The 10,767-nt window shown below is 35.8% G+C and overlaps 2 protein-coding genes across 9 annotated transcripts in view; one reads left to right on the top strand and one right to left on the bottom strand.

Moving 5' to 3' along the window:
• Positions 1–10,767, top strand: part of CHRM5 (cholinergic receptor muscarinic 5) — an 83,674-nt gene that overhangs the window by 36,675 nt on the left and 36,232 nt on the right. For 2 of the 8 annotated variants that reach the window (XM_038139167.1, XM_038139166.1), the window contains exon 2: positions 2,739–2,796. The exons of 2 other annotated variants lie outside the window; for them this stretch is intronic. The gene's annotated coding sequence lies outside the window, so the exon portion shown is untranslated. Of the gene's footprint in view, positions 1–15; positions 2,801–6,465; positions 6,815–10,767 lie in introns of those variants that run through there. 4 more of the 8 variants (XM_038139164.1, XM_038139165.1, XR_005257207.1 and 1 more) reach the window with 3 other exon arrangements.
• Positions 1–10,767, bottom strand: part of AVEN (apoptosis and caspase activation inhibitor) — an 85,974-nt gene that overhangs the window by 48,310 nt on the left and 26,897 nt on the right. The gene's annotated exons all lie outside the window — the stretch shown is intronic.

Genomic DNA, 10,767 nt, shown 5'->3' with positions numbered 1-10,767 from the left:
GTAAGTTTTTATTTCATATTTGATTGTTTATCATATCAGCATATACTTTAATGTATTAAAAATAACTCAATTAATTTTAAATTCTTTATACTAACACTGAAGTTTAAATTTTTCAATGACAGATGTTTGATGTTCTTAGGTTTCCTATACTGTAAAAATAACATCTCTCTTTTGATGCTAAGGGTATTCAAAGGAAAAACTCTTAAATGATCTCTTGTCTTATACCAGAGTGAAATATTTCCTAAGATTTAAACCCTTCAAAATATTTTAATACATGTTTCCATGCATGGCTGTTAAAGAAAGAATTTTTTTAAAAGCCATGCTTCTGTTAATAGTACCACAAAACATTTACTGCACTTTATTATCTATTTAATCTGGCAAAGCAAACAACATTTTGCACCACAGCAGCAGATGTAAGAGGATCTCTTTTATTACAGAATAATAAATCTCTGTTTATATAAAAGAATATTAAATACAGCTAGAAGTGTTGATCAGTTATTTATGAAAGGTAAACTAGAGCACTGTGAGGAAACAGCACCACGTTAATGCACCCCAAGGTGCTGTGTGCAGAGTGTCAATAAGAAGACTGGACATCCATCCCCAAGTTAAACTATAATAAAGAAGGTGCAGGTCATCTCATTTTTTCCCTCACAGCATTCACATGAATCACACCGACATGATTTCTAGATGAAAATAGCATGCAAAACATTTCAGAATGAGATCCTACCATCTATTAGGGCTTGAAAAATGAACACTATACCTTTTAATCAAAAAATTACACTTAGAAGTCATAGAGAAAGATACATTTGCTCAGATACAAAAACCTCCCACAACCCTTGAAATTCAAAAAGCATTAAGAATTTTACATCATTTAACATACCATTTATATTATCACACTGGTCAATTTTGTAATCAATAGTAGCTTTGAAAAACTACATCTTTGCTGCTGTCTTTTATTGTTTTCACACAATTTTTTCTATTTATTAAGATGCAATATTTCTTCTAGCATTGTTTTAAGTATCTCTTCTACTTCTCTCTATATCAATTCCCTTGTTTCTATTTAGGAAATCTGATTATATTATATTCTTATTTAATATAACCTTCAGTTCTTTCTGGTTTTTTTTTTCTTGTTATGTTTTGCTAACTTACTAAAACAATATCTCTCTTGCCTGATACTTTCTAAATCAAGACTAATTTGCCATTCACAAATACCCATTATGAACCCTTCATTTATGCACAAAGCATTTAAGAATTCTAGCAAGTGCTAGAAAACTGAACTTACTTGCTAAAGACTGGTAGAATAGTATGAAACTAAAAAAACTAAAGTTGATATGAAACAAGGCTCATCGTAGTATAAGGAGTCAACAACATACTCGCAAAATAATGGCAGGATATGTGGAACAACTTCTGCAAGAAAGGGGTCATCTCATGCATATTAACGTGGCATATTTTATATATCTGAAACTTGTTCTACTAGTTACACTTTTCACTGCCATGGCAGGGGGGAAAACTCATTTCTCTAAACACACTTAAGTCTTCTGCTTAAGACAGGCAAAGACATTTCTGTTATTCTAACTCTTTCTCATTTTCCTATTTGCTGTATTTAATGAGAACTTGATGGAATTTTTGCTATTGCACCCATAACTCAGCCATTTTGTTGTTGACAGGTTCCAGCACTCACTATATTTCCCCAGTTTCTGTCCTTTTTCTCTCAATTATTTTTCCCATGTCTCACTTCACGTATCACCTGATCCAGTAAGAACTGCTCCTGCCTTCTCACAGGTCCTATACAACATGCACTGATAATTTGTCTCACATCCAACACACCAGGAAAAATTCATAAGTGAGGAAGTAGGTTCTGTACAATATAAACTAAAATAATATGGCTGTAAGTTTCAATAGAACCAGTTCACGATTTCCGTAACTTGAACCATCAAAGCCTCAATAATATAACTCAATAATATTTGCAACAAGCAGCAAATACAACACAGCTTCGGTCAGCTGACTTCAGAAGACAGCTTTGTATCTGCTAGATGTAGTTCAGAATTGGATATTAAAAAAGAGAGAAAAATAAGAACTGGAATTCAGCCTTTGTTTCTCCAAGTACTGTTCTCACACTACAAGTTTTGTTAACTTGAATGTTTTCTGACTTTTTTGCCTTCTCTTTTGTAAAAGATACTGCTTATCATAGCAGTAAAAATCCAGTTAAAATCCAACTAAACAAACAACCCCTCCCCCCAAAAAAAACAACACTCCAAACTGTAAATATGCCAGCTAACCAACATCCTTATTTAAGAAAAATCAGGTGATTATTCAAAGATGTCAAAAGGCTTAATCAAAGCTTGTGTTTTAGAAACTTCTGAACTGAGAATTGCACTTAAGGCTTTTTAAACTCTTGTAAATATGAGAGGGCTAAGAACAAGTGGAAAACTTACTTGTAGGAAGAAGAACTGGATACAACTAATATTTTTTTCAATATGCAATATTTTTAAAAGGTAGATTTTTTCAGATCTATTCATTAATATTTTTAAGTCATCAAGACAAATGCTATTTTAAGTGCATTATTTCTCTCACTTATCCTCAAAGAATTCAGATGTATTAACTAAATGAACAGTTTATTATTAGTTTCAAAACCTAACCTTCCATGAAACCAGAAATAAATATCAAAGAATCACAGAATATGCTGAGTTGGAAGGAACCCACAAGAATCATTGAGTACAACTACTTCCCCTGTACAGGACCATCCCCAAGAATCACACTGGGTGCCCAAGAGTCACGAAGTGTTTTCCAACATGTGTAAGTAAGTAAAATCATATTACCTGAGAGCAGTAAGTCAATATTTATTTTTCCACCTTCATCATAATCAGCTGTTTAAGGATCACTAAGCATCTGACAAGGGTATCTTTTCATTTCCACTCTGTATTGAGTTGTTTGTGTATGTGAAATGAATAAACCACATCACAAAATAACAACAGGCAATTGCCCAAAGAGAGCACATCTGCTTAGCAAAATGGCCCATATGGGACCCCCTTCCCAATTAATTCAACAAGTAACAAATATTAAAGTGGTAAGATATGGTTTAATAAGTCTTTTAAAAATCGTGGGAATTAGACAAAACCCAAAAGTGCCAACTGCCTGTTCTGGGCAGTTATCAGCTTAAAAAAATCCACAAATAGGAGCAGAGACTTGGAGGTACACGTATTGCTGAGCTGTTGGCCTGTCTTCTGCATTCACTTTCACGTCTACCAAGACTACTATGTTACAGGTAAAACATAAGGTACATTTACACTTCCATCCTCTTATTAAAAGAACTTATATAAGCTAATAGAAAGTAAGGAGTGAAATCCAGAACTTATGCTCCTATAGTTAAAATCATTGATGCAGTAAGTCTATTTCACCTTGAGTTACAAAGGAAGACAAAATTCACTACGGCCATTTACATCTCTCTCAAGCACTTCATTAAATAATCCCCTGACTCCAAAAATTACTGTAATGAGAAAAAAGGCACTAAAACACTTCAAACCATTTGCACTACAAATACATGAGTGTAGTATTATGCAGTACTGCCAACCAGGTGGAAAGAGCTGGATTTCAAAAAGCCAACCTGACTGATACTGACGATATTCATATATATGTATTTTTTTTCCATCTACATTCATGTATTTTTTCATATATATTCATATATAGATGGTTTGGGGTTTTTTTTGTTGTTGTGCATTTTTTTTGTTGTTGCTGTTTGTTTGTTGGGGTTTTTTGGGGTTTTTTTGGGGTTTCTTTGGTTGGTTAGTGGGGGGGGTTGTTTGTTTTGGGTTTTTGTTTGTTTATTTGTTTGGGGGTTTTTGAATAAATAAACACAGCCAGTTCACACAAAACCAGTATATGGTTACAGGTGACAATGCACAGAGCAGAATTCGAGCCTCTATAAGTACAAACTCTGATTTAAAACAGAAGCACAAGGGCCTACATACATTTATATACTGGCATATGTATATTTATATTTTTGACAAACATTTAAAACTGGCAGATATAAACTGCTTTGGGAAGGGTCTGATATAGAGCAGCATCTGCATAAAAGGAAGCTTTGTTACAGCAGATGCAACTGTGTGTTCCTGGCAACTCAACCTGCAGTCCAACAACCTCAAAAGACATCTGCTCAGCCCATTCCTATGTGCTTGTGATACCTGGTCCTGGATCAACTTTTAGGTCCTGCAAGGGCTGCCTCCACACTTTAAATCTCTATTAACCGAACCTGTTAGCTTTTCCATTCTTTTTTTCCCAGAACTGAAATCAAATTAATGGATCTACAGTTACCTAAATAGTTTCATTTGATAGCATTTTTTCACTTCTAGAAAGACATTCCCTAGTGTTCTTCAGTATTCCTGACACGTTGAGACATTAAAAATACCCATTTGTATAGTCTGCCTCAATGACAGTATCGATGCTTTACAAGGAATTCAGCTTGCTATTCCTCTGCTATATACTTATATATCAACCAGTGGTGAAGCCAGCAAGCATGCTAAAAATCTTAAAATTACAGAAAAGTGAATTCTTTTTGGGACTTCAATACCTTCCAACCATTTCAAACTGACACCATCTCGAACTTTAAATATTAATTTAGTGATTCTGCAGCTTGCAAAAAGGAAAGAAAGAAGCACATCACTTGGGAAAGGTCACCAGAAGCTCCCTACAGCCCCAAATTCTGCACAACAATAACCGAGAGCGTGAGACTAGGGATGACTGAAAACAGGGCACACATACAGGGATACTTTCTCAGAATTATTCTGCCTGCCTCCAGCTATATGCAGTTCAGGGATTTTTTGAGCCTGAGATAATGTCTTATTTATAAGATAACCCACAAGGTATTTTTCCACTTGTTTTTGAACCAGCAAAAAATTTCAGTTTCCACAAGATCCTGTGACAAATTTCCATATTTAATTATGAGTTACATCAAAAAATACCTTTGCTTTGAATTTGCTGCCAGAGAGTTCCATTCAATATTCCCTACTTCTTCCACTAGCAGAGACTAAATAATTTCTTATTTATCATACTAATCGTTCTGTGATTTCACAGAGGGTTATGGCATACTGTTCTCATCTGTCTTTGCAGTTGAAAACCTCTTATTTTACTCTACTCATACCATTCTTAGCCATGCCTTATATGTAAATTCTTCCATACTGTTGGTTGCCCTGCTGGCCTTTGCTCTATCTTCTCAATATTACTGTTTCCTTGTGGAGCTTCTGGGATCTAAAGTACAAAAAGCTACACAATATGCCTGTGTCACTGACTTATATGGTGACACCATGATGTATTTTCTATTTTCTTCTCCCACTTCACTTGCTTTCAACTAAGGAGGAATAACAATCATCTCAGATGACTTTAAATCTATAGGGACTGTTAACACACACACACATACTGTACTTCACTTAATCTTCATCTGCAAAGAATTTAATCTGTCATTTTTGTGGGTTTTTTTTCCTGCAACTCCCTGCAATCCTCAGGCTACAAAGAATTAGAGGAGAAATAAGATACACACTTTTAAAAGTGAACGTAACACATCAAATCTATGCAAGAGCTTTGGGTGATTCTCCACCACTGAAATTCATAAAATCACAGAATGGTTGGGGTTAGAAAGGATCTCTGGAGATCACCTAGTACAATCTCCCTGCTAAACAAGATTCACTAAAATGGGTTGCACAGGAATTGGTCCAGGCATGTTTTGAGTATCTCCAGAGAAGGGAGACTCCACAGTCTCTCTCGGCAACAGTTCCAGTATCCTGGCACCCTTGAAATAGTTTTTTCTCATATTCAGATGAAACTTCCTGTGTTTCAGTTTATACCTGTTGCCCCTTGTCTTGTCACTGGACACCACTTGAAAAGAGTCTGGCCCCATCCTCTTGTCACTTGTCCTTCAGGTATTTTCGTATGCACTGATGAGGTCCCCTCTCAGTATCTCTTTTGCAGGCTAAACACATCCAGCTCCCTCAGCCTTTTCTCATAAGAGATGTTGTCTTGCTGCCCCTTTACCGGGCCTGCTCCAGTAACTCCCTGTCTCTCTTGTCCTGAGGAGCCCAGAACTGGACACAGCACTCCAGATCAGGCTCACCAGGGCTGAGCAGAGGGGCAGCATCCCCTCCCTTGACCTATTGGCCATGCTCTTCCTAATACAGCTCAGGATCCCATGGTCCTTCTTGGCCACAAGGACACACTGCTGGCTCAGGGACAGTTTGTTGAACTTCAGGATCTCCAGGCCCTTCTCTACAGAGCTGCTTCCCAGCAGGTCAGCCCTTAGCCTGTGCTGTTCCATCAAGTTATTCTTCCCCTGCTACACGATCTTACACTTTGTTGAATTTCATTAGGTTCCCCTCTGCCCAACTCTCAAGCCTGTCTAGGTCACGCTGAAGGGCAGCACAGCACTCTGGGGTATTGGCCACTCCTCACGGTTTGGTATTCTGTCCCTCCATGCAGGTCGTTGAACAGTAAGTTCAAGAAGACCCAGTACCAAGCCCTGGGATGCAATGCCAGCTACAGCCCACTAACTAAACTCTGTGGCACTGATCACAACCCTCCAAGGTCTGCCATCCTGCTAGTTCTCAATCCACCTCTCCGCTCACTCATCCAGCCTGTATTTCCTGAGCTTAACTCTGAGGATGCTATGGGACACATGGCAAAAGCCATGTCAAAGCCAAAGCAGACATGTTTAAATCAAGAGTGACAAGAGATTTTGACTAAGTAGCTGTACTAAGAGATCTGCCTTAAGTCAAGCACTATCTAGTTCATAACTTGCTTTCATGACTGCTCATGTTATTCAAAATTCACCCAAACTTTACTGAAGCTGTTTTTTTTAAATTATGCTTTCTATTTCACATGTTTTGCGAGTTAAAAAATGAAGGAACAACACTTGATGTTTCTTGGTAGTGTTTTATCTCTAACATCTAAAAGCAAATAATGGCAAATATTATTTCATTAACAATGAAATTATATATGTTTTAAAAACATCCTGGCAAGGAGAGGAGAAAATGGAATAATTTCTAAGTTCAGTTGTGACCAGCTGTCAGAACAAGTGGTTTTTGTTTTTTTAATTCATGCTAAAATTTGGACCATAAATATTCTTCTCCCCTACTGAGCAAGTTTGCAAAAACAGGTCTTTAATTCATACTCCCTATTTTACTTCCCAAATGGGTTCTACGGTTCACTTCCTCAGGTTTGTATAGTCACTGCAGCAGTAGAAAATGGTTAAATGTTAAAATACTTTAAAGAAGAAAAAATTGCAAATAAAAACCCCCAAAAGGACAAAAGACAAGAGTCTTTTGTCCTTTTGGGGGTTTTTATTTGCAATTTTTTTAATTTATTTATAATAACAAAAGACAAGAGTCTTTTGTTATTATAAATAAATAATAACAAAATTAGGTTCAAAAGAAGGTTCACATGCACTGAAACAGATAAACTATTCTGAAGCACAGGCACTAAACACAAATAATCACTAGGGGTTTTTTTGTTGTTGAGTTGGGTTTTTTTAAACAAAAAGATAACATGACCAAATCAAACCTTTTAGAGACTTTAAAATGCTTTGTCTCTAGTTAAATGTTACTTTACACAGAGATATTTATAAAGACCAATTTTTTTTTTGACAAGCTAAACTGTGCTTGTAAGGTAAAGATATGAGATCTGATGCTTTCAGATCACATTTCTACAAGTTAATTTAGTCATCTCATATTTGTAGGCAATTTTCCTCCAAGAGGCTAGAGTATTCTTCCCGGAGATTTCCACTCCTCCTTCTTACTCTTCCTCCTTTTTTCATAATCAAATACAACTCAGAGAAATAAAATTGTCTGTGAGACAGAAACAGGATTATAAAACTGAGAGCAAGGAAACAATTAATAAGGCATTATGAAATGAATAACAAAAGAAACACAAAAGACGAGGCAGACAGAACCATGTGGATTTACAGAAAAGAAAATTTAAAGTAAGAAAGGCTGTAGAATCTGCTTTGCATTAGAAAATTTACTTGTTGTCAATATTCTAACTGCAAATGTACATTAAGATGAATCAGAAGTAGGCATCTGGATTAATCCAACTTAACCCAATACACATGCATGCTATCACCCTTACTATTATCAATAGCAATTCTAGTATTTTACTGATTCTGCAAGATCTTTCCCTTCTCACCAGCTGTTCCATTTCATGATCCTGCCAACTCTTTTGCACCATTCATGTAGTCAAATCAGGCAATGAGATCCATATCTGGTGATGGGCCAAAATCCATAATATCACTGAAGTGTCTTTCAAACTTTTTTCTTCAGAAGAAGGGAGGTGACCTTAGTTTATTATCAAGGGCAGAAACAAAATATAAAGCAATTTCAAATTCTGTCATGCCAAATTCTATCTTCTATCGACTTTTGAAACATTAAGCACACCTACAAGGAAAAAAACCAAACTAACAAGGCTCCATTGTAAGGAAGTCAGGGAAGCAGTGCTATTTTCCAATAGAATCACTTTGGTGTATTTCCTTGGGCATTGGAAAGGTTACAGTGAACAAAGCAAAGAGAGTATCTTTACCTGAATAATACAAATTATATAGACTTGCTGTCTGGACTGTTACTCTTACACCTCTAGCACTTAATTTATTCAAAAAAATCTAATTCATATTACCTCCTATTACCAGTGAACTGTCAATTTATAACACTTGGCTTTCCAAAACTTCCATTCTGCCAGTATTTTCCCAGCAGAAGGTTAACCAAGTGTCTTGAAAGAAAATTTCATTGCTAAAAAAATCCACAATAATGGCCACTAGCCTTTATGATACAAAAATCAATAGAATTATATAATGATTTTAAATCATTCCCATCTTGAAATAGTTCTTCCATCTTGTCCCCTTTTATTTCATAGCAAGCTGATACACAATTTTCAGTGACACATTTTCTGTACGTTGAAGCGCATGCATATATTCAGTCAAAGAAACCCATATTATCACAGACTGTTTCCAGTCAACAGGATAAAAAGAAGTAAAGAGATCACTTTTATAATCCAAATTATCTACAGCATATTCAGAAATTACAAAATGCTTTGTAAACTCAGACAATGAGTGTGTACTGTCAAAGGAAGGTCATCTGATTCACATTCCAGTAAAGGTTGAAAATTAGTCAGAATCAAAGAAATTCTAATTCTTTCCCACTTGCACTCTATTCTTACCCTCAAACATGACTTTTGTTATAAGTGTTTTTAGTTCACAATTTTACACATGCCTGGGGCCTCGTTTGCAAGAAAGGACAACAGAGGAATACAAAAAATTCCCTTGAGGCTGGAACAGACAGTTAATACAACTCTTGTTTTAAAACAAGCTTTGGCAAGGCTCAATATACCTTTGACATTCTTCAGGAAAATTACTCAAATCTAGACGAAAAATAAGCTGTTTCAGAAAAAAAAAAATCTTTGAAGTGCTAAGAAAAACCACCTTCCTATACAACACCCAGAAACACTGAAGATGCCACTTCCCTAATGAGCTGAGAGTGAACAATAAATAGACAAGAGAATATAAAACAGATGAGGAACTAACAAGTGATCTGGACAAAAATATGAGGCAGGAGAAGGGTAAAGAGAAAGCCTAGACTAGAAGCTGGGTGTAGGAACCAGGAATTCTTGAGCAATAGGATGAGACCAAGGAAAAGAACAACCTCAAAATTAATAGGTGTGACTAAAGCACACTAAAACCAAAAGCATTAAAAGAAGTGCAGGACAAAGAGAGTCCAAGTCATCAAGACCAGATTTGAGGAGAAATTTCAGGATTACACATGGAATAAGAAGAAAGGAGGAGCTGTAAATGACATTAAGGAAGAAACAGGCACTCCATATCCTTTAGAGCACTATCTACTTCCCAGCCCTTCTTTGACTCCAAAACTGATGCTTAGAAACAGCACTGGTCCTTGCAAATGAATTTCTGACACTATTTCTAGAATAGATTTTGCCGTCTCTTCTGGTGCTGGTTCACATGCAGGCTGATCACAACACTTCTTTGGAACATGAATCAATGAACAAGGAAACATTCCTATCACAGTTATTTTGTTTGTTAACAGATATTAGGAATAAATGCACACTTAGGAGAAACAGAACAGCAAATGCAGTCTGGTTTCCACAATTAAACTATTCTGCTACATCTGATAGTCTTATCATTTTTACCATAAACAAAAACTTCTAGTTTTAGAAAACTTTGTAGAATTTCTGTTTCTATTTTGTTTTGTTCTCTAATGTAAACTGCTGAGAGATGGAACAAGAATATTACAATTAAAACAAACACAGCTCCTCCATATCAATCAACATCTTTTAGTATTACCATAGAAGTGATATCTATTAATGTCATTATTGGAAAAGAAACAGTACTTTATCAATAGAAAAAAAAAATCTCTACTTTAAAAAGTCTACAATCTAATTCAGGTGATTTAACAGTGGTCAGAATTTAACAGAATCAAAAGTGTAAAAAGGAAATCAAAAGGAAAAAAAATCAAATCAAAAGTCATATGCAGCAATAATGAAAATAAAAAAGTTTATGAAAACCTCAAAGTGGGGAATGGAACAAAATAAATAAAAAGCAGTAAAAGTAGGAGAAAAGTGAACAAGAATGTCATGGCAATAACACACTGAACTTTGGAAATGAATACTGGAATAAGAAATGTACAATCTGAATACCAGAGTCAGAGTAATTAGGTTAGGGGATTTCAGTGGCAGAAATGTCAGAGACGATGTGGCAGAAACACAGATTACCAAGATGAGGCC

Source organism: Motacilla alba, chromosome 5 (genome assembly GCF_015832195.1).
Source record: "Motacilla alba alba isolate MOTALB_02 chromosome 5, Motacilla_alba_V1.0_pri, whole genome shotgun sequence".
Lineage (NCBI taxonomy): Eukaryota > Metazoa > Chordata > Aves > Passeriformes > Motacillidae > Motacilla > Motacilla alba.
The sequence above is the reverse complement of the archived record's forward strand: the minus strand, read 5'-3'. Positions and strand labels throughout refer to the sequence as shown.